This window comes from Strix aluco, chromosome 3 (genome assembly GCF_031877795.1).
Source record: "Strix aluco isolate bStrAlu1 chromosome 3, bStrAlu1.hap1, whole genome shotgun sequence".
NCBI lineage: Eukaryota > Metazoa > Chordata > Aves > Strigiformes > Strigidae > Strix > Strix aluco.
The window spans coordinates 82018262-82041288 of NC_133933.1; the positions used below are offsets into that span (position 1 = coordinate 82018262).

Sequence of the window (23027 nt, forward strand, 5' to 3'; positions counted from 1 at the left end):
CCACTGGCAATCCACACCAACTGTATGGTCTTGAAACTCCACAACACTATCCCAGTGGCTTCCAGCAAGAGCAAAACCCAACCAGCACTTTACTCACCATCACTTGTGACTCTCTTACCTGAGAGTCTCATTCACATAAAACCAAGATGTTGGATTACTATTTGTCATTTAAAATCATTAATTTTGGGCCCAGAGTTTTACAGCATTTCAGTGCTGCTCAACTTCAAGGTTTCAAATAAAAGGGCTTTCCTCATTACTTTGCAAGGTCCTGCACCTGGGTCAGGGCAACCCCTGGTATCAATACAAGCTGGGGGATGAAGGGACTGAGAGCAACCCTGCAGAGAAAGGCTTGGGGATACTGATAGATGACAAGCTGGACATGACCCGGCAATGTGTGCTCACAGCCCAGAAAAAGCCAACCATATCCTGGGTTGCATCAAGAGAAGTGTGGCCAGCAGGTCGAGGGAGGTGATTCTGCCCCTCTACTCTGCTCTCGTGAGACCCCACCTGCAGTCCTGTGTCCAGCTCGGGGGCCCCCAGTACAGGAAAGACATGGACGTGTCAGAGCAGGTCTAGAGGAGGGCCACGAAAATGATCAGAAGGATGGAACACCTCTCCTTCAAGGGAAGGCTGATAAGAGTTGTGGTTGTTCAGCCTGGAGAAGAGAACGTCCCAGGGACTTTATTGCAGCATTTCAGTACTTAAGAAAGATGGGGACAAACTTTTTAGCAGGGCCTGTAGCAATAGGACAAGGGGTAATGGTTTTAAACTAAAAGAGAATAGATTTAGACTAGATATAAGGAAGAAATTTTTTACAGTGAGGGGTGATGAAACACTGGAACAGGTTGCCCAGAGAGGTTGTAGATGCCCCATCCCTGGAAACATTCAAGGCCAGGTTGGACAGGGCTCTGAGCAACCTGATTTAGTCGAAGATGTCTGCTCATTGCAGGAGGGTTGGACTAGACGACCTTTAAAGGTCCCTTCCAAGCCAAACTATTCTATAATTCTATGATTACTTTCTTATTATGTATCTAATTGTCTTATAATGTGCCTAATTTTAAGAGAGGCCTGAGGGCTGATTCTGAAGAGATATAGCACACTTTGCTGCTGCTGAAGTGCCTGAGAGGTGAAAGACCTCTGTCACCAACACGTCCAAGTGAGGGGCTTAGGCAGCTGCCCCATGAATGTGCTGAGCACCTTTCCCTCTCCCGGGGTTCTCTTCTCTACCTACACATTGCATAGGGCCCTGTTGTCAGTCTTCAGGGACCACTGCAGGAGACCCACAGTGTCACAACTAGAAAGGATGTCATTACAAAGCTGGGGTAGGTAGGCACAGGCCTGAGCTGAACGAGGGATGAGCAGCCACAACTGCTGATTTTTGGTCCCCCCACCATCAGAACACAAAATTTTGTTCCAGCTTTCTGGGACAAAAAGGCTGCAGTGCAGGCACAGAGCAATCCGTACACATACAACAGCCTCAGGGCAGCCATCGAGGCCAAAGTAATAGCAGGCCTGGTTTTTTTGAAATTGAGTAGCTGGCAAACTACTATCTTGTCACTGGACTGGTAACCATGTATGCAGTCCCAGAGCCTGTTAATGAACGGCAGAGCAGAAGGAAATACTGTCCTTTTGGCCCTTGGGCCCCTGAGCATCACTGAGGTCTGAGGTTGGTTGGTTATATTTTCATACGTGCATGTACTGCATATTACCTGTATATCCATATAACTCCTGCAACTCTATAAACAGATGAGTACTGATCTATATTGATATACATAGAAGTTTTGGTGTCTATGAATCACGAGTGTGTCAGACTTGTGGTGACAGCTGCTAATTTTGCTCTGTAAATGCAGTTGATCGTTGATTTGGAAAAAAAAACCCAAGCAAAAACCAATGATCATTTGTGCGTTCCTCATCCTCTCCCCTTAAAAGATGGAGGATTGCCAGACAAACAGTTGATTTTGCACCCAATATAACTGAGGCATGGAAAAGAATGGGTAAATGATCCTCTAAGAGCAAATCTACCACGGGAGGAGAAAGTTTCTGTTGTGTCAGAACTGCTTGACAGACGGCTGCTGCCTTCCCTGCTTCACTGCTCATTTCTGTCTCCCCTCCTCCTTCAAATCCCTTCCTCCCCCAGGATGAACCAAACAGCAACAGTGATTTTTTGCAGAGCTAGTCTAAGTCAGGGCTAAAAGCTTCCAGAAGGGGTTAGGAACGAGCAGCTGGGGCTGCTGGCAGAGGTTAGAGGGAAATGTAAAAGAATAATAAAAACCAGTTATCATTTGTAAAAGGCTGACTGGCTACTGTTTAACAACCCTACCTGTGACCAGGATGATACTAATATTAAAACCAGGAATATCACTGATGGCATGTGCCTGGAAAACATTACATTTAAACACAAAGGCTCTTAAAGGATCAGTTCACAACATCTCTCTGACATACAGCTATCAGGGCACTCAGAGCACCTAGATATATGAAGCAATTGAAAGGACACATACTGTAATTACAGGGATATACAGATACGCATGTTTCAACCTTAGCTTCAGAGCAATAAATCTTTTCTAGGTAGATAAATCTTTGGTTGGTGAGAGGACTCTTGCAGCTGGTTCCTGTAATGTAAACGTGCTCTTACATTAAGAAGCTTTAATAGTGAATAGTTCCATTGATTTTGGTGCTGTTCCTTGCAAAAGTGAAGGTTGTAAGGTTTATTTGGAAGAAATCTGTCCAGGACACATTTTTTTCAATGTATTTCGGGCACATTTGCAGTAAACCTTACTAACTTTTCCAAACTGAGCGTTCAGTGTGTTCCTTTTTCATTATTAAACCAGTGATCTATAGCAGACAGCATTTTTCTACTGAGTAGTCCTTGATACATTTACTGCCAGCAGGTAGGATATGATGCCTTTACTGTCACACAAGGGAACAGTTGTGCCAGTACCATTCTTTCTCATGTCCTGCATTTACTGCACTGATGGGTTAAAAATAAGTGCACAAGGCTCACAAAATGCCAAAAACTGAGCATAAGTATCTTCAGGGTTTACCACTATATAGTCAAAGGATTGAACTGATCTGGTTTTTACTCATGCAAGTGGTTGCCTTACCCATGGCAGAATTGCCTAGAAGCTCCAAGTCCATTTCAGACTGTAACATCTCTCTGACTGGCACTCAATGGAGCAACAGAAGACACAAAGACCACAAACATATCCAGATAGATGTTTTGCCAGTCACTATCAGCTAACAGCTGGCTTGTGTTCTGGAAAACATAACTCTGAATGTTAGTCCCTTTGTAAATGTGTCATCCTTTTAAAAAATCCTCTGTCTCCAAAGTCCTGAGGCAATGGTATCCTCAGGTTAATTTGTAATGCTAAAAAATCCTCGTACTGATTTTTAAATTTCTTTCCTTATTTTGAAGGGTAAGTAGCATTATTTCACCTACTGCTCCTGTGCCATTATTCTGTGCTTCTTTCTCTGCAAAGGATAGTCACATCCTTCCACCTCTCCCTTTGCATGGAAGCTTGTTCACACTTCCAACCATTTTTGTTACCCATCCTTGTTACCCATTTATTTCTCCCACATTTATGTTCAGGTTAGCAGGTCTAGATCAATAACAGCATGGACTTTTTTCCTAATATTCCCTCAGCAGTCTATATGTAGGGGATGCAATTCGTCTTAACGCAGTGCCAATGAACTCTTTGGCGCTAGGATTGCTTTTCCTACTCTTCAGACAGTCTGTCACCCTAAGGGGCTTAGTCACTGGTAGGGGTTATTTGGGCAACATAAATTAACCGTTAACCAGCTGAATCCTCCAAGTCTAACTGAACACAGCAAGGTTTGGGAAGTTCAGGTGACTTGCAGGATTGACTCTTTTTGCTCTCAAGTACTTTCCCAATTAAGCAGTAGTTCAGAAGAGGCTGTGGGATTTGGATCATTATAGGTGACAGTCCTTGGGAGCTCTGAGGAAAGGGCCGGAGGGAAAAGTCCCCTCTCTCACTTGAGCAATGAAGTGACTCCCTTGGAAACCACTCCTTTTAGTGCCCTATTAGTATTCTGACACACTGTTCATCCCATTAAAAATTACCTTGTCACCGGTGCCTTTACTAACTGTCATAAGCATGGATGGGGCATTAACAGGCAATTCATTAGCTCTGCTCTGTTCCAGCACTCTGAAGCTATTCAGAGCTGCTGAGGAAGGGTTTCTTCTATATGGGATGGATCCTGCCCTAGAAACATCCATAAAGATGCATGCACCTTTATGTTCGTGGCCTGTGGGTCATAGCGTCATTTTCCTCAGTGTTTCCCCCAGAGGGAGACTGGATGCGTTTCTCCCCTTAGTCAGAAAAAGGTGGGAAAAGCCATGAAGCTACCAGGACTGTCAAAGACACAGGCAGGATTGGATATCAGGGTGAGATCTGGAAGAGAAAAATGTTTCAAAGAAACAGTATCACTGCTCTTCATCCCAAAGATTTCTTGTACTTTTTGGGAAAGGATTCCTGGAGAAAAAAGGTGCTGAAAAGTGTTGCATTTAACTTACTGGGAATCCCATTTCATGAATTAACTATTTTTTTCTCTCAAAGATAATGGTTGTTGGTATTTAGTTAATTAATTTTAATGAAGTGAATTAACAGTAAAATTAATTAGTTGCAATAAAGTCAATTTCATGCCATAGATATTTAAAGCAGGAGTACAGCTAAAGATACAGAAACTTTATGGCAATTTAAAAAGAGAAAGTCCCAAAGAAGTAGGTAGGAACTACTGTTTAAAAATCTACACTCCCTTTGTGATTTTATTAGAGCTGTGGAAATAACTGGTTTTTCTCTGTTCTCATTTGAAATAATAACTGTTTGGACATGAAGAAATACTCATTTTGAGTTTATTTTTATATTTCAAGTTGCTTTCTACATCAAATTTAGGTTAATACTGTTCCTAAACTGAAATTTCTTCTATTCATTTCTCTATTTAAGGTTGTGGTGCCCTGCACACCCCACCTGACTCAAACCACGACGCAAGAAGGCTTATGTATACATCATCTTTGGTTTTGTTTTTGTTTCTATGGAATAAAATCTGTAGGAAATCTGCATATGCCTTTTTATTTGAGAAAAGGAAACTTCTTCAGTGAGGCATTCTTTGTGCATAAATACTTTAGAGAATAGAGTACAAAAGCAGTTACATAGAAGTGTGATCCAGAGTCAACTGAAACTCCTGGAAATCTTGCTGTGAACTGCAATGGGGACTCCTCTGCCAAAAACACCATCTCAGCTCTCTAGCTGTAACAGACCATACACAGGGGAAGCAGCCTTCACCCTCTGCTCTACAAGCCCAACACGAAAGCAGAACCGTGGAGAGATCGTCTTGCCACTATGTGGGATTAACAGAGCTAATCCAAGAAATCATCACATGCAAAGGATTCTTTGGATCAGATAAATTCTCAGTTTGGGATCATTTCCTTTAAAATGTGCTCTGCTTCCCTTTCCAGCGTCTGCATTTCTAGGTGCAGACAAAGCATTTTCTGAGGCATCATTTAGCCATTCACAGTCCTGCAAAGGGGGAGACACAGGTTTACTCACAGTAGAGGTAAATGTCAATTTACAATGAACTCTGAAGTTCATAATAAAGAACAGTTGAGAAATCAGTTTCCTGCTCTTTACCTAGGGAACGAGGAACACTGCTTTGGGATCTGGCTCCTCACTAGACATCATAAATAACTACACACAGAGCAGAAGAAAAAAAGCTTCTTAATTTATTTCCATGAGTTAAGCACATACTTTAGGAATAAGTTAATCACTCTGTTGTTTCCTGTCTCCTACCAATAAAACAGGACTTATTTTAAGTATGATGCATGCTGGTCTACAACAGAGCCACTCAATTTTTACAAAGAACTGTTGGATCATGTTAGTGAAGTCCACTAGCACACTGATTCCAGGTTCGTTAGAGCTGCCAGATCCTGTGTGCTGGCTTCCCAGTGGGGAATCACAACCTAAAGAACAGAAGCCTGCAGGATTGCCCACAGGAGCGAGAGGTATCACATGGCAGAGACCTTGGTGGTATCATTCATTTGGACATCAAATGTGCCGTAGAGCAGCCCTGCAAGAGATTCTCCTGCTCGCAGCGGGTGTAAAACTCTGTAGCCCCACAAAAGTTGGTATAACTATGTTGAACAGGGCCACCTGAACCTGTGATCCTGTGCAGTGATTTCAAAACATAGCAGCAGTGGTCTCAAAACATTTGTGGTGGCATTTCTGCCCCTAAATTACACACACTCAGCCAGCTCTTAGCTCCCTTGAAACCCCTATTAAGGATCTCGGCACAAGGAGGGAGCCTCAACGCCTTTGATGCGAGTAGGTTCTTTGGCAACTTTGAGAGACCTACCCTGAGACCAGAGCTCGTACAATCCACAGGTCCCTGCAGGGCCCAGGACATCACCCACGGTCAAGGCCTGCGAGGGCTTAGAAGCCCGCCGGGAGCTGAGCCCTGGAGTCGCTCCGTGGGGAGAAGCGGCCCGGGGGGCAGTGGGCCCCAACCCCAGCCATGCCGCGGCTCCGGGGCAGCCATTTTCTCCCCGCCCCGGGCCTCGAGGAGGCGCGGCAAGGCTGCGGCCCGCCCGCCTCGCGGGCTTCGGCGGGAAGAAGAGGCGCCCAGAACTTATCTCCCCGGGGCGGCCGGCAACCCCCACGCCCCGCCGGGCGGAAGCCTGGTCCGGCGCGGCCATGAGGGGCTCGGCCGCGCACCCCGCGGAGCCGCCGTCAGAAGCGGCCAGCGGCGGCCACCTGCCCGGCCCGCGGCTGACACCTTGTGGCTGCCAGGCCGCATGTCCGCCCCGGGCGGCGGGCAGCGAGAGGCGGCGGCGGCGGCTTCCTCCGGCTGCGTGGGGACGAGGACGGCGGCGGGCTGGGCGCAGGGCTACCCCCCGGCCCGCCCGGCCGGCCCGGGGCGGACCAGGCCAGGCCTCCCGCCCCCTGCCGCCGCCAGCCGGCCGCCAGGTGGCGCCGCAGTGCGGCCGGGGCGGGCCGCGGGCGGCGACGGCGGGAGCCGGGCGGGGTGGGCCCCAACCGGGCCCGGTCCGGGGTATGGGCTGACCCCTCCCAGGCGAAAGCACGTTCTGCAGAAATTTCTAAAAAAGCATCCCTGGTGCTGCCCTCCCCCTCAGTCCCAACGCCGTCACACTGAAAGGCTCCGCTTCGTCTTAAATTATTCAGCATCAGGAATGTCGCATGGGAAAGTGCGCGTTGTATCAGCAACGACACGGGCAGGGCACGGGTTTGAGGCCTCTCTGCCTGGTGGGGTGTCCAAAACACTGTCTTTTCCCCTAGCTTGGCTTTGAACCACACCTTCCCGATGCTCCAGTGGCAATCTGTAGCGCGAGGTGTCCTGGAAGGTGTGGAGACTTCCAGAGCTAATGTTAACCACAAAGAATATCTGTGTCCGTCTTGCCAGGGTCAGAAAGCACAAAGTGTGGCTTTTTCAGCAGACAAATAATACGTGCTTTGAACAAAAGAGCCCGGTTGAGGATTGGCTGTGCCATCCTCAGTCTCTCTGATGTCTTGCTGAGAGCTGCTGGTCTTTCTTTTCCTCATTATTTACCAGCAGCATCTGTAATTAAAAAAAAAAAATAAATTTTTTTTTCTCCATGGTGTCACATTTATAGCTGCCCATTTTGCATTCGGAGCGCAGGAGCAGTTTGGGCTGTGGTAATGAGGCCGGTTGGCCGTCCCCGGCCCAGCTGGGGCGAGTGGCAGAGCCTGGCGTAGCCGGCTGGCACATTTCAGGGACATTACAAACTCAGGTGATTGCCAGACTCAGAGGTGAAGTTACAGAGGGGCCTCATCTGACTTCACTCATTCAGAGTTTCATTAAAGGACTTTGCGCCCATCAAAATGATGGAGCATAGGCCAGCGTGTTGGCTCTGCAGGCTAATTAGTCTCTCAGACCTTCTGCTCCTCTGGAAGTCCCAGCCCGGCTGGGCAAGACGGGGCTTTGTGTTGCTCGCGTCGAGTGGCCAGGTTCCACATCTGTGGTGCTGGTATTTCACTGGTCTGCAGGGCTCTCATTTGGCCTATAAACGGCAAACATCTGCTGGGGTTATGGTCGGCTTGTTGGCTGATTTCAGCAGGGGTGGTGACCTGCTGTACTAGTCGATCAGTTCTGGAAGAGCAAACTGGATGCAACGCAGAGGAGTTTGAGAGAGCAGGAAAAGCACTCAGCCAGTCAAAAATAAAAACTAGGTAAAAAAAAAGAGCTGTGGAAATGGTAAAATGCTGCAGCGTAATAACCTAGGCAAAGCGCACACTCGTGCTCCGGGGTCCTTGGCATTTGCCACACATTCTCTGTCTCAATGGCTAGATATTATTTTTTAAGGCATGTTGACAATTGAGCACATTACTTTGTCAACCCAATAAGACAAACAAAAATCTGGAGTCACTTAAGAGGAAGTAAATTACGAGAAGAAAATGTGCCTCATGCCTACACTGATAAACTACACTTAATTTGATTTAATCAGAGTTTATTTTAAAGTGATATAATAGTAATCAATTCGCCATAACAGCCCAGATCACAATGACGTCTTCTGCTATTAATGTGGATGTCACGTGCTTCTCAGAGAAATGTCACCATAGTTCGGCAGGCTGAGGAATGACTGGATGATCTTCAAGGTCTTTTCCAACCTTGATGATTCTGTGATTCTGTGATAAACGACTAACTCTGTTCTCCATCACAACGGTGTCAGATGGAAGAATTTCGCCAACCCTTCCCTCTAGTTACTTTGGATTGACATGGATGGAAACGAAGGCAAGACTGGACTGTCAAAGCTCTCAGTGCTCATCCTCATTTCTTTAAAAACTAAGTCCCCGCTGCTGCTCTGATTTGCCTCTCTCCTATGCAAGGGTAGATCAGGACTGATTCTGGGGGGAATCAATGGATTTGCATTAGCTGACAACAGATCTGGCCTTTCTTAAGGGAAACATGCATAGTGCTGTCCATGTAAACTCGGTTTAGATGCAGGAGTTTGGGTGAAGAACTGCCAGAGCGACTTATCCTGCCAGTTATTCTACAGTCTCACTGAGCATTTATTTCCAGGGCAAGCAGGGCAGTACATGCCGAGGAGGCGTGATGGAGCACAACTCAGTGTAAATAATAAGTTAGGCCTGATCTAGACCCATTTCTGCTGGCAAAACAGACTCTGTTCGAGGACTTAGTCCAGTTGGGAGTTTCAACAAATGAATGCATTTTGTAGTGCAACCTTGTAAACTACTTAGGGATTTTCAAAGTAAACAAATATGAGCAAAGATACAGTTGCTGTTCCTCAGTGCCTGGTAATTTCCCATGAGCATGGAGGGCCGAAGAAAGATCTCTTTTCTCATGGTAACATACCCTGGCATTTCAGGGATGTCACTCACTGGACTGCGTTATAAAAAAAACATTTAATGAATCTCCCCTTAGGTTTACATTCCTGAAGAAAGTCACAGCAGCCCAGACTTCAACCTAACTGCCTCTTGAGCCCACGCTCATCATGTTGGGCAACCTCCTCAAATCTCCTCAAAAGGCATACAAGTGCCCAGTCCCCTTGGGAGTGCTTGAAAAGCCCAGCTGGAGTATCCTCTGGCACATGTCCATCTCAGAAGAACCGGGGCTGGACAGGAGCAAGGTGAGGAAACTTCTATAAAAAACAGTCTACAAACCTGTGAACTTAATGGAGGGTGAAAACCATGATAACTTTTTTTAATCAACCACTGTGTATATTAGAGTATGGAAAAAAATTTCCGTTAAATTCTAGGTGGTGGGAAGGTTATCACTTTCTATTGAATTTTCCTGGATTTTCCTGTGAGAGCAAATGTGTCTGACTGATAGCGTGTGGCTATCAGACACAAGGAAAATTATCTAATTTATAGCTAGTATTGAGAAAGCTACCAGCAGCAGAATAAAATAGTTCTCCATATGGTACCGTAAAGCTTCCAAAAACTATAGTTAAAGAAAACAATAATGCTCGTAGAGAAATTCTCCTTTTGTATATTGAGTAAGGGGTTACAGCAACAAGGCTGGTAAAGTCTCACAAGAAGGAACGTTGTCTTTGATTGTCTTATATGAGTTTATAGCTTTTATGTACAGGATTACAAGTATTAGATGCATCTTTGTGCTAACAGGGCTCATGTTTTGAAGTACAAGAAAACTCTACAGTTACATTCTGTGGAGGCTTCCACAGTTTGCCAAATGGAAAAACATTTGGAGGTTTGGAAAAATCTTGCACATAAATTACTAAAGGCACGAAGCGCCTGAAAGATGGATGAAATCAGAAGCCAAGGAAAAGCAGCGTGTGTGCCAAGGAACAAAAAAAACCATGTAATGATTTCTTTTAATGACTCTCCTGCAAAATGGAGAGCAAGCTTCCAGGGCATGTCATATTCTCATAAAAGCAGCTTGCCTGGGTGATGAGAAATACCCTGTAAGTGGTCAGACCAAGACCCAATTTTTCATCCTTTCTGCACGTAGCTCTCCATTGATTATGTTAAGTGCTACCCACTGGTTAAAAACACAGCAAGCTCATTGTCTCTGCCTGTGGCAGAGGGCAGCTACACACTTGCTAATTTCCTGATTTATGACACCCTATAGAAGGAATTGAGAGTGGGCACATGGCGGGACACACACACACACACACACACTATTAAAACAGAGGGAGATCAGGAAGTTTGTGATAAAGAAGAGGCAGGCTCTCGTCTGACATGTAATCTCTCTTTTGGCTTGAAGTAAACCTGCTCCTTCAAGGCTATGCCATCAACAGGGCCTGGCTCAGGTTTCACCACTAAATCTGAGTCAACAATCTCTAATCTGGACACCGGGCTCTGGATCCAGGCTCAAGTTGCAGTTGGAAGCAGACAACAGGGACACAGGGAGGTGGGGGCCAGGGGGGAGTGGGGAGAGAAGGAAAAAGACAATCTTTGTTTCTCATTTGATTGTCTGCACAAGGCTGAACTGAGGTCATGTGTCATTTTATTTTTTTTTTTTGTCATCTCTGAGATAAAACTTTGCACCTCTCTGGCCTTGAAATTGCCTTCCTGACACTTATATTAAGTATAGAAGATATATGTCCGAGAATGGGGGACATAAGTTTGTGGACAGGTCAGATTTGGAGTTCTTTTCATCTTTCTGACATGTGATACCGTGACATAAGCTGCCTGCAGTGGGGTTGCTATGCAGATATACAGTTTCTGAAAAGTTACACCAGGAAAACTAAAACCTACCGATGGATTTAGCATTTCACAAAGAAGCAGGATAAAATGTGTGGTAGTTAGACTCAAAAGCTAAAAAAGGTGAATTAAACTTTCATGAAAACAATCTCCCTAAAAAAAAAGGATCAATAAGTATAAAAGTATCTTGTTGCATTCCTAGCCTTTGGGCCTCTGGCTTAATCCCGCTACTGTATATAATAAAGGAGACCCTGTGTGTTTAATGGCAGGGACAGAAAGAAGGGGGAAATACTTGGGTACTGTTCCCCCTAATTTCACCCTCTTCCCCCCTCTTTGTTGCTGCCTCGCCATGATTTTATTTTGAAAAATAAAGACTAGAATAAAAAATATGTTGTCTGAGGCTTCCAGCCAAAAATGTGCCAGCACTTTCCCTTCCCACCCCACCCCCCCAAACTCCTTAGGCCAAAAGCCTTAACAAAAGCTGTTTTCTGTTTGGAAGATCTCCGGGTCCTTCACTCTCTTTCCTAACCCCTAACACAGGAAATGATTTTATAATTCACGTTATTAAGGAATTCGACTCATACTCCCCTCTGCTCCTTCCCACCCTGTTCCCTGGATGTCTACCGACAATAAGCCTGTGGGCTGGCACCCGTCCTGTCTGACCCGTTTGTGTCAGCTCCCCTACCTGACCCTGCCCGTAAATCATCTCGCCGGACCTTTCTCGTGGGTGGGCAGCAGCCAGCTTTCCCCAGCATCCAGCCATGCTTCAGCCCCTGGGCGCCTTCTTAGGCTTGTGCTTAGAAAGATACCTGAGAGCTAAATAGTGGGCTGCCCCCAGGCCATGTCCCCCCCACCCTGAACACTACATTTCACATATGTGGTAATGCCTGTCACAGCAAAGACCACGCTAGCAATTGGGAGGCAATAATCCATCTCCCTTGGCAAGAACTGAAAACCACCTCTCCTGAGGTACTCCAGGAGGAGAGGGCAGGTAACGAGAAGGCCCCGCATCACAGAGCAAATGTGGGGCAGGCCTGCTGGTGCAATCCTGCCAGCCTGGCACTCTCCCCTGCTCTAAAGCCCACTGGGTGATGCTGCTGGTGCTGTGGCCCCAGGGACCTCTTTGGCAGCCTGCCCTCCGTGCCCTGCTCTGCTGGGACCCTGGCAGCATGGAGGACTGCAGGGCTGCAACACACTGAGGTGGACCCCGAGAGCTGGCTGAGGGAAGGCTCCCTTTGCTTCAGAGATGGACTCTGTAATGGGTCAGTATTTACTGCAGCAACTCTGCAGCCATGTTGGGAGCAGAAACAGACGTCCTTGTTCCAGGAGAGAGCCTCACGTGCTAACTCGAGGGCTGTGCTCCCTCTTCCTGGCCTTGCTGATGTCATATTTGCCTCTCTTCCACGAGGAGTGAAGAGCACCCCTCCTGCCTTTCTTGGCATAGCTTGTGTCCCACTGGGCAGGCCAGGAGAGATTATATCTCACTGATCCTGGCCTGGGACATGGGGAGGGATGAGAGCCTCTCTCAACACCTTGTTTTGTGTGGGACTATGGAGGCTTGATTCCTTCATCTGAAGAAGGGTCATGAAGCTGAGTCTCCTGGCCCCTCGGCAAGACCCCTAACCATAACGTTTTTCTGGAAACAAAGGCAGCACTACTTCTTCCTCAAGCCTTTTTCTTTTACTAATAGGTCCAGCAAGGTCCTTCAAAGAAAAAATAGGCCGGCTGAGAGGTGGGAATTGCAACACATCTATCCTCAGCTATCCTATCAGCTAATAATAACCAAGCTTTCCTTCCCAGTTTGGGCAGCATCCCACCTGCAGCGTGGGCTGCGCGGATGCCAACGAGTCCCACGTAGGAGGTGCAGGTGAGGCTGCACCTTCTCCTGTGACAGCCAGGTGCTCGGGCATTTGATGTAGGGAGACACAACTTTTAGATGCTTGCATCATTTGTAAGGAAAGTTCCTGGTCAGTGTACCTGGCTGCCTCTCTGTGTCATATATGTCCTTGGAAAACTATTTCAGTAGAGCAGCAGGTGAAGTGGCTGGGACACACACCCGCTCCAGTAGAGAGGTGATGCTTTAGACACCAGGAAACATCTTCAAGAAAAGAGACTATCAGTGGCCTAAGTTTTTTTTTTTTTTGCCTCATGGCTAGGTTAGTTCCTCAAAGAGTCACAGAAGTTCAAGTCCCAACACATCTTGACTGAACAATTGACAGGCTGACCAGCATCCCTGCGTCAGAGACCCCATCTCCCTTGGAGGTGCTGCAGCACCCTGTAGCCAGCATCCATTGCACCTCTAAGGGGCCATGCTCCCACCGTTGCTGGAAGAAAACAGCCAAGAGCTGCTCTTCAGCTGTATTTTTTCACGGCTCTCTGTGTTTTGCTGGTGCTTTGTGGAAAATATCCTAGGGTTGCTCAAGGTAGCATTGCATTTCTATGCCCAGTACCACATAAATGACAAGTAGAATGTGTGCAAGCCTATGTAAAGCTGTTCTACCCATTTCAAGACATTTGAGCAGTTATGTTGAACACAAACCAGGTTCAACTCAATTCCCAACTCTCTCTTTCTCTCCCTTTGCTGCACGCATGTGTGTGGATACTGTTCAAGTACCACCTTCCCTAACTCACAGATCCCAAACATCAAGTCAGGTTTGGGTGGAAGTGGAAGGCAAAGCAACTTGGGAGGCCATTTCTTTTCTGAGTTATACCTCTGTAAATCCACAGCACTTTCAGGGGAATGAACCTGTATCAGCACTGGCAAATTTGTCCTTAGTTTGAGCACAGAATGTTTATCATAGTTGTTATTAAATGATGCCTTTACATATTCCAGGCCTATTTTTAAAACAAAGGCAATGAAGTTAGGGCATCCAGTTCTATATATGGACACTCCAAATGGCACTGAAATGCCTCATGCATGTGTTTGGCTGAGTGTTGATTTGGGTGTCCAAATATGGACCTTAGAATGGGATATCTCACTTGGATAAGCATTCTTGCAAATTTGGCGCGCAGCGCTTATTTGAACAAAGCAAATTTATTTCTATCATTTAACATGGAAAAAGCACGAAATGTTTTCATTTTGAGGGACCTTCTTATTCACGGAATTGGGCCACTCAAATACTGACAAGTGTAGTAGTTCTGAAAAAAAGAAAGCCCTCAAAATCATCTAAGACAACACAGGAGGAAATTAATGCAGAATGTCTGTAGCACGCAGACCCCCTCTTATTGCAAGAGCAAAATTCTCATTGACATCAAGAATTCAGTGCCAGCAGAAGGACCCATGCAGCTTGACCACAGCAAACTCCCCCTCTGCCCCAGCGATGTGAAGGGATGCATGCAGGGCCAGCTGCTTAGAGACCCGAGGCAAAGCTGCCTCTCTCTGCTTATGAAGACAGTCTCTGCATCTCAGAACTGTATGTGTGCAAGAGCTGGAGTGATTGCTGTTGCACGCAGGAACCTTCCCCTGTATCTCCCAGTGCATCAGGATTTTCTTTGTCTCCTTGATGGTGAGTTCTCCAGGAAAGAGATTGGTTTGACTATTAGGTCTTAGTGTATAATAAATAATGTCAGCAGCAAGGAAGCACCGTTCTACAAGCCTTTGCTGGGTTCCCGTTAATTGCAAAGGACATTCTTCCATCCTTTGTGTAATTCCATTCATTTTGTTGGCATCGTACAAGGGATGGATTTGGCCTCAAAAATAAAGCAGGTTTCTTTTGCATAATGTATTGTACCATTTGGTCTACATTTTGCTGAAGGTTTATGTGTACTTGGATATTTCTCCCCAGATATGCAGCTGGAGATATTTTTAAAATAGCAAACAATGAACTGATTCAACTGTCCAAAGCAGTTGTTCAGATTCTGAATTTCGGGCTAAGTTTTTAAGAAAGTGTAAGGTAGGCAAATTTTCAGGAAAGCTAAGGTAAGTTTGTGATCATTGGAAATGTGCAAAGCCAGCTCCAGCCTAGATTGCTTTCTCTACCTCTGCTGTCCTGATGATTTTTGACAAGCTGATTCCATTTCTGGAAAAAGCAGCTCACGAGAGAGAAAGATTTCTCTAAAGAGTCTGTTGTTTTTCAGAAGAGTGAAAATGTGTGCTAACAATTCTGGACCACTGACAAAAGCAAAATCAATACACACGGCCTTCATTTTACAGCCAAGTTCAGATGAATAAATAGAGATGCAGCAAGCTGTTTACTAGGGAGACAAGCTTTGCTCTACGTGCCCTTCCAAGCAGGCGTGCTTATGCTGTTGTTGTTTGCCTTACATGGCTGGCTAATGAAATCAGTCAAATAGTTACAGAGCTCACCGGACATTTCAAACCCCTCCATCAGCAGTGCTGGCTGTGCTGGCCAAGAGTTGGGAAGCAAACTCTATTGTGCGAGAAAGCTCAGGGCCTGCAAATCTGTTCCTGTTGAAGAGTTTTGGGGGCATTTGGGAGGATTTTGGTGCTTTGAAGAACCTAGGTTTGATTTCAGGGGGAGTTCACGCATAGAAGAACCCCATCCTTACAAAAGGCAGGCAGAACATGCTCCATACACAGCCCCAAATGCAGCACGAGCAAACTGCACTTGCACGGATCCCCATGAAATGAATGAAGCTGCAGAGAGTCCATCCATGCAGGGCTCTTCTCTAAGATCAGGACCTAACTCTGCACTGTGCTAACTGCAGGGTTTTTTCCCCCCACACCTTAAACACTGCAGAAACTGAGAAGTGGTAACGGAGGCATGAAAATGGAAGGGATATAGATACAGCCTTCAAAAACACTTATACATATTTTTCCAAGACTTCAGACTGAGTTTTGTTTGGTCTGTGACCAGGCAGGTAGAGGAATGAATAACCACATGCACAAAAAGGAAAAAATAATAATAAAACAACAGCACATTTAAGTGCATTTTTTTTTCTTGGAGATTTATTTTGTTTTAATAAATCTGACACCAGTCAGGGAGAGAGAAAAGCGTTGCAAGCCCAAAAGGAAAGCAGAGCACGCTGAGGGTGCTTCAGATTCTTGCTCTCTTGAAGATGTTTCATCAGTATTTCTTTGAGCTCTCTCCCCAGACTCAGGAGTTGTTGGATTTCCCCCCCTTTTTTGTTTTTTTGTTGGGTTTTTTTTGTTTTTTTTTTAAAAAGCGAGCTTACTCGCCCGGTGTGTTTTCCAAGCTTTCACAGCTCTAATAAATAAGGAGCACCTGTAAAACAGTAGCTTGACTTAAGTGAATCTGTACAAAGGAAAATATAGAAATACAGTATATACATAGTGCTCATAGTGCACCATCACTACAAGGCTCTGGTTCAACTGACTCTGCTACCCTGCTCCCAACACCGCTGACACAGTCAGACACACTGCTCCTGCAAACTGCTCCTCACTTCCCCGCAGCAGCCTTATAGAAAAGGTGTACTCTGAACACTGGAGAGTGAACAATTGCTTTATTCGAGTTAGTAAACAGTTACACTGAATCACAAGGTGATCTGAAATTTTTTTTAAGGTTTTTTTTGTTTGTTTTTTTTTTTAGTTTTTGTGGGGTTTTTGTGGGTTTTTTGTTTTTTTTTTTTATTTTCTTTTTTTTTTTTTTTTGTATTTGTCAGAATGGGATACTCCACGACTCTCTTACCAATTCAGTGCCAGTATAACATGCTCTAGTGTACTTTTGGACTCTTGGCTACAACTGTACAAGTGCACACAAGTAAATTCTACCCTGTTATCCTCCACCCACTGATTGAGGATCGAATTGCACATTTCTCTTAACCATGACAGGAGAAAGCAAACAGTGAAACAGAATCATGGGGGATCTTTCTCACTTTACCCTTGTTTTCATTGGTTTGTCCATACCATTCTAATTATCATGAAAGGGCTATGCATATGGAGAGATTGTCTCACTGCCTTCCTGGATCACTGAAAACCATCAGGGTTGAAATTTCATCCAAGTCTTTCGTGACGCCCAGCAAATATTCCCCTCAGATTATTTTACACCTTGAGGGAATTTTGGTCTTTAGTTCAACACTCTTGCTCTGTTCCCAAATGGGGCGCTATTTAGGGGAATTTAAAGAGAAAGCTGAGAAGAATAAACATTTACTGAGTTCTCTTGGCATTCAGTCTCTGAAAAACCACAGTATAAACTATTCATGCTGCTTCTTACATCTGTCAAATCAAAAATTAAAAGCCGTAAAAGTGTAACACTGAAAATATGGCATTAGAAAGGATAAAGGTGGCCTTTGTAAAAATAACAAGGAAAGTATATTAGCCAATAAAATATTCTAACTCTTCATTTAAAAGTGCATCATGGGTAGGACAGAGATGACTCTGAAGCGTTGCTACTCCAGTATTACCCCTTTCCCCCATCAAAACTTGAATAGGTCCAAAACCATACAACGCAAATCACGATTCTTAGTGTAGCAGCAAAACCACAGCAGTTTTTCAAAGGAAAAAAAAATTTAAAAAAAATCTGTATCATTGTCCAGTCTCAAATATCTGAACTTTGAAGTCAGAGAGGGAAAAGTACCTATGTTGGTCCGTGTGGTTTTTGAAACCAGGGTGAAAAATCCCCCCCAGCAAGAAACCAAGAGGAAAAAGCGTTCCTTGGAGGAGAAGAGGGGTGGTTGCAGGAATGCTGAGCACACTGTGTGGGTCCATGATGTGCTGTCTTCTGGGTCAAAGGCACCCGTGGGACCGAGGCTTCCTCGGAGGGGCTTCGTGACAGGAAGCTGCTTTCTTTGCTGGACTTTCAGCCAGAGGGGGTGGTGAGCGGACCAGCTGGTGTCATTCGGTGGAGTGACGTGGTTTGCTCTGCTCCCTTTCTCCATGCAAGGTACCCTGTCGGCGAGCGTTCCTGCAAAGCAGACAAGCAGAGGTGGTCAGGGCGAGCGGCAGGAGGCTCACTGCAGGCGGGCTGGGCACCGCCTGAGATCACATAGCATGAAGCCTTGTGCCGGGTGGGCAGCCGGGCTGAGACACAAGCCCACCACTTTGGTCTCGGCTGCCCCTCCTGCCACAAGGGCCATTGGTACACACAACCTCCGAGGTTGCTGGAGAGGAAGATGGAGGAATTCCTGCGATAAAAAGCTGGAAACCGATATAATAATAGTTCATTCTTTGGGTTTCATAGAGCGCCTTTCATCCTACAAGAGCACGGGTGAATAATGATACTTTGCAATTATACAGTACCCTTCACCCTTTGATCTCAGTGTGCTTTACAGAGCTGGGATGTACTGCTCTCTGCATGGCACAGGTGGGAAAGTGGAGTCAGAGAAGGAGAAGCATTTGGTCCAGGATCCCCCAGCACCTGGGATGAGGATAGGACGGGGAGTACTGCATGTGCCAGGGCTCCCCAGGGACACCTCACCGCACGGGCTGGTGTGCGGCTCCACAGGGCTGATCAGTCTCATGGAGAAACTGGGATGGTACTCTGAGAGAGTTCCACTCTCATGTAAATACACATCTGTCACTAAAGAGCTAACTCTGTAGGTACTATCCATGCCATGCATGCAAACTGAAGATGACCCTCTTGGTCCTTCCCCAAATCTGTAGTCATACAAAGGAGAGATGTGTGCTTAACAGAGCAAACTGAGCTGCAATGAGGGAGGTCAGGCTGGAGTCCCCCATGGCCTCCTTGGTCTTCTCTTGGGATGGTCTGCAACTGGTGTTGTACCACCACCACAACAGCTACAGTGCCAGGGGGTCACAACCAGCACAGCATGCTGACTGACACTGCCTTGCATAACAAACAGAATTCAAATAAAGGCATTTGAGGCCCCAAATCACAATTAGGCATTACTCTCACTGAGGTAAATTGCTACTGAGATCTGATATTTTCAATGTTGAATGAATGCATTTCCATGGACCACGTGAGAGATGAGAACAAAACCCCCCAGAACCTGCTAGAGCAGATCACAGAATTAGGCAAACTTTCCAGTTGTTCCCTTTTTCTGTCCTGGTCCTCATTTCCAGGTCCATTTTTCTTCTGTTATCTGACCAGACATTCTGACTGCTTTTGTTTTCTTTCTTTTCTCATCTTTTAGGACACAAAAGGGATGCATCTCACAGGATGTATTCAGACAACCCCCTTCTAAAGCCCACCGGTGCTTTGACTGGGTGAACAATATTGGAGCAAACACAGCTGTATTGATTTGAGGCCTTCAGAAAGCTGCACAATAGCTCCCCTAAAATAAGGTAAGCTTTGCCAGTGGTGAAGGACAAGGTCATGAAAACTTTTGGAATCACATTTTTGAAAACACAAATCACCTTCTCATCAATCTAATGCAACTAACAACACCCCAGTGGTTATAAGCTCCAGATGCCTTAGTGTATCTAGGGGCTACTGGGTGATATACCATGGTCTCATGTGCTTCTGCTTCCCTTGTCAGTTGACCATGTAGACTGCCTAGCAGGGACTGTCCTCTCTCTCTACATAGCATGCTTTGGACTCTGCCTCCTTGGATGGGATCTGCTGTCCCCTAAAGATTCGGACTAAAACTCTGAAGTACTTATCGGCCTTAATGTTGGTGCTGGGTCACATTTTCCTTCTCAGTCTGCTTCACAATTTCCCCTTCACACTGGCTCCTCTCTGATTCCTCTCGTCACTGTGCTTGTGTCCCCCTGCCAAAGCTCCACCCTTCTCAAAGCAGAGACTGGAAGGCACATTGAATATGTTGACCAGCATAAACTCCCAGAGCATGGAGACCACTGTATCTAGGTTAAGGAGTAACATTTGGGCTTTCAGGCAATGTGCCCAGTAGGATGAGCAGATTTGTGTGTACAGAGAGCTGTGGACAAGAACTAGACTGAGAACTGGGATGTATCCACCTACTAAGTACTTCCCATAAAGTACACAACTGCTTTCTGTCACTTTTTGGCTTGAAATCTTGCTCTGAGATTAACTAAAAAGGGAAGCAGAGAAAATAAAACCTGTAATGTCTGTATGAAACCTCACTCTGCTCTTTAGGTATTTTGCCTGCTCCTCTCTTTCCTTACCTCAACAGAAATGAATTTCCATCCCTCACTAATCAGTCTCAAATGGCATGGCATAGCACAGACTGATAAGTGATTTGGGAGGCAGGGCATAAAGAAGTTTGCTAGCTCTCAATGCTTTCTGCCTGAAGCAGAGAGCTAGTTTTATAAGTCCTGTCTATTTTCCCCTACTGCAGACAGACTCAGTGTAACAGGGTGTGCAGACTGGAGAGAAGGACCTTCCCTGTTGATTGGTTCATATGGCAGTAATTGCCTTTGATGAATGCATCTTTGTAGCGATCAAGTGACAGCATAAAAATCCATATCAGGCATAGCATGAGAAGTTTTATAAAGAAATGAGAACATGCTAGTCATCACCACTTCACAGTCAGACATTATACACCTCGTGCCAACGCTAGCTTGCATGACCAACACAATAAAGTCAGCTATTTATATCACCCCCCAAAACCAAATTACTTTTTAGGAGAGCAACATATGCTCTTTACCCCAGCTGAACTTGCCCTAAATACACATCAAATATTGCTGATCAGATAAAAAATTGTGTCAGCTATAAAATAAGAATTTTTATAAGCATAAAGCCATGGACTTGAGCTTATGTGAGTTGCACTGAGGTGAGCATGCTGGGTTTTGCCTGCTTTCCAAAGCTAATCAGGGCTGGGCTGGTCCTGGGTTGGAAGACCACTAGAAGTCAGAGGCGGGCTGTAGTTCCAACCCCAGGAGGCAGCATGGAAAAGATGACAAGCAGGAAGGCTCATTTCTGCCCAGCTGTCAGTGCAGGGGGGACAAACTCAACTGGATGATGACCCAGCTCAAGCAGGTAACTTGGAGGTTCATCTATGTGGGCTCAGATAGCTCCCCTGAACAGTAAGTGAGCGCCACACTGATGCCCTCTGTGGTTGCTAGTCGTAACCTGAGCAATGGGAAGCTATGAAACAAGCTGCACCGATGCAAAGCTTCCTCTTTGGTTTATGCCCTGACATGTGAGGATTTAAATCCTTGCTCAGAACAACAGAGTTAGAGCTTGGCAGGACAGTTTGGCAGCTAGGGCAAAGCCTCCCCAGCAAGCTTCCCTACTTTTCTGCAGCTAGCCAGCTCTTTCCAGGTGCAGCTGCTGACCTGCAGCCCTTTGTCCTGCGCAGCCCTTGGGACTGTTGTGGTGGGAAGCTTGGCCCTGCTTGGTAGAGCCAATTGCTAGAAGTGCTCCTTGCTCCACTCCCCCTCCATGCTTCCATGCTGAGAAGCTGGGTGGCTCAGCTGTGGGGAGATTTCCTTCTCCTGCTTCCCCATACCCAAGCACTGATCCCTGGGTGCCTGCTCCCAGCGCTGCCCCATAAGCCGAGTGTTGCCATGCTGGCAGCATGCTCCTGCTGGCAGTGATAGCTGCCAGAAATAGCTGCTTGTACCCCATGCCCTCCCCAGTCATGTCCTACCTCCTCAGAGGGGCCATGTCATTGACATGGCTTTGGGCATATGCGTGCATGCAGACACACACAGTTTTTTCCATGGTTGCTTCCTCCTCATTCTGTGCTTCATTGAACATTTCTGTCTCCAGATTCACATCTTATTGTTCAGAAAAAAATTAGAGACTGGGTGGAGAAGGCTGAGGCAACCGTTGATGTGGGCTGGCATGGCAGAGTTTCCATCATTTAGCACAGCACTTAATTCACCCGGACAATGAATGCTGATGTGCTAAAAAAGGCCTAGTTCATCTGGGACATGCATGGCCCTAGAGTAAAGGCACTGCAATTATTTTCTCAGGGAAACTGCTCTGAAGATAAACCACAAGAGTGAAACTAAAGTCAGCATGGGAGCAAGCTCAGCCCTGGAAACACTCTGAAATCATCTGTTACTTGTAATAGTTCTGTAATTTATTTTATTTTTTTTTCAGCAATTCCTAAAGCAGTTCAAGCTTCTTCATTAAAACCTTCCCCTTTGAATATTTGATGATTTATCCTTCCATGAGCTAATTGAAGGGATGCCACATTGCAAGAGTCAGGGGAAGCCTTTAGCACAAATGGGATAACAAGCAGGGTCCTCAAGCACCAACCCTTGATTTTGAAGGTGGTGTTTTCCTTCTGCTCTGGTCTTGTGACCTATGGATCCTTCTCAGCTTTGGGTCAGATATGCAACTCAGGCTCTCCCGCCTACTGAAACATGAGCTGTAATCTGAGTAGACATTGTGACTTCAAAGGAAGATCTTGGGATTTTCCCTCCTTTTATGCCTAGGCAGAAGTGGTAGGGACAGCTTAGTCATCCCCAGCTCTGTGACTGAATTGTTGAAGGGATGCACCAGAGGCCATGCTTGCAATTGTATCCTGTCACCTTGTAGTCAGGAAGGGAGAAACACGAACTGGAAAGCAGAAGGTCTGTTGTGTGCTGACTCCTGCTTCCCTGCATCTTTGGGGAAATTTCATAGAATCATAAAATACCAGGTTGGAAGGGCCCTCAAGGATCATCCGGTTCAACCTTTCTTGGCAAAAGCACAGTCTAGACAAGATGGCCCAGCACCCTGTCCAGATGAATCTTAGAAGTGCCCAATGTTGGGGAATCCACCACTTCCCTGGGGAGATTATTCCAGTGGCTGATTGTTCTCATTATGAAAAATTTTCCTCTTGTGTCCAATTGGAATCTCCCCAGGAGTAACTTGTCCCCATTACCCCTTATGACTTCTTGTATAAAGGGAGTCTCTATCTTCTTTGTGGCCACCCTTTAAACTTTCACCAGTTTACATCTATGTTCAGGCCCTTGCTGGTACATTTAGTACTGTCTCTCACTAAACTCATTCAATGTATGTTAAATTGAACCCTGAAACTATCTAGTGAAGTTAGGCACAGGGATGTATGTCACCATGGCCTTGTTATGTAGCAAGGAAATGGTGGAAATACAGTTCC

The 23027-nt window shown here is 45.8% G+C and overlaps 1 protein-coding gene across 5 annotated transcripts in view; it reads right to left on the reverse strand.

Moving 5' to 3' along the window:
- Window positions 1-16061: 16061 nt before the first annotated feature.
- Window positions 16062-23027, reverse strand: part of SOBP (sine oculis binding protein homolog) — a 119579-nt gene continuing 112613 nt past the window's right edge. For all 5 annotated transcript variants that reach the window (XM_074819408.1, XM_074819407.1, XM_074819406.1 and 2 more), the window contains one exon: window positions 16062-17998. The gene's annotated coding sequence lies outside the window, so the exon portion shown is untranslated. The remainder of the gene's footprint in view (window positions 17999-23027) is intronic.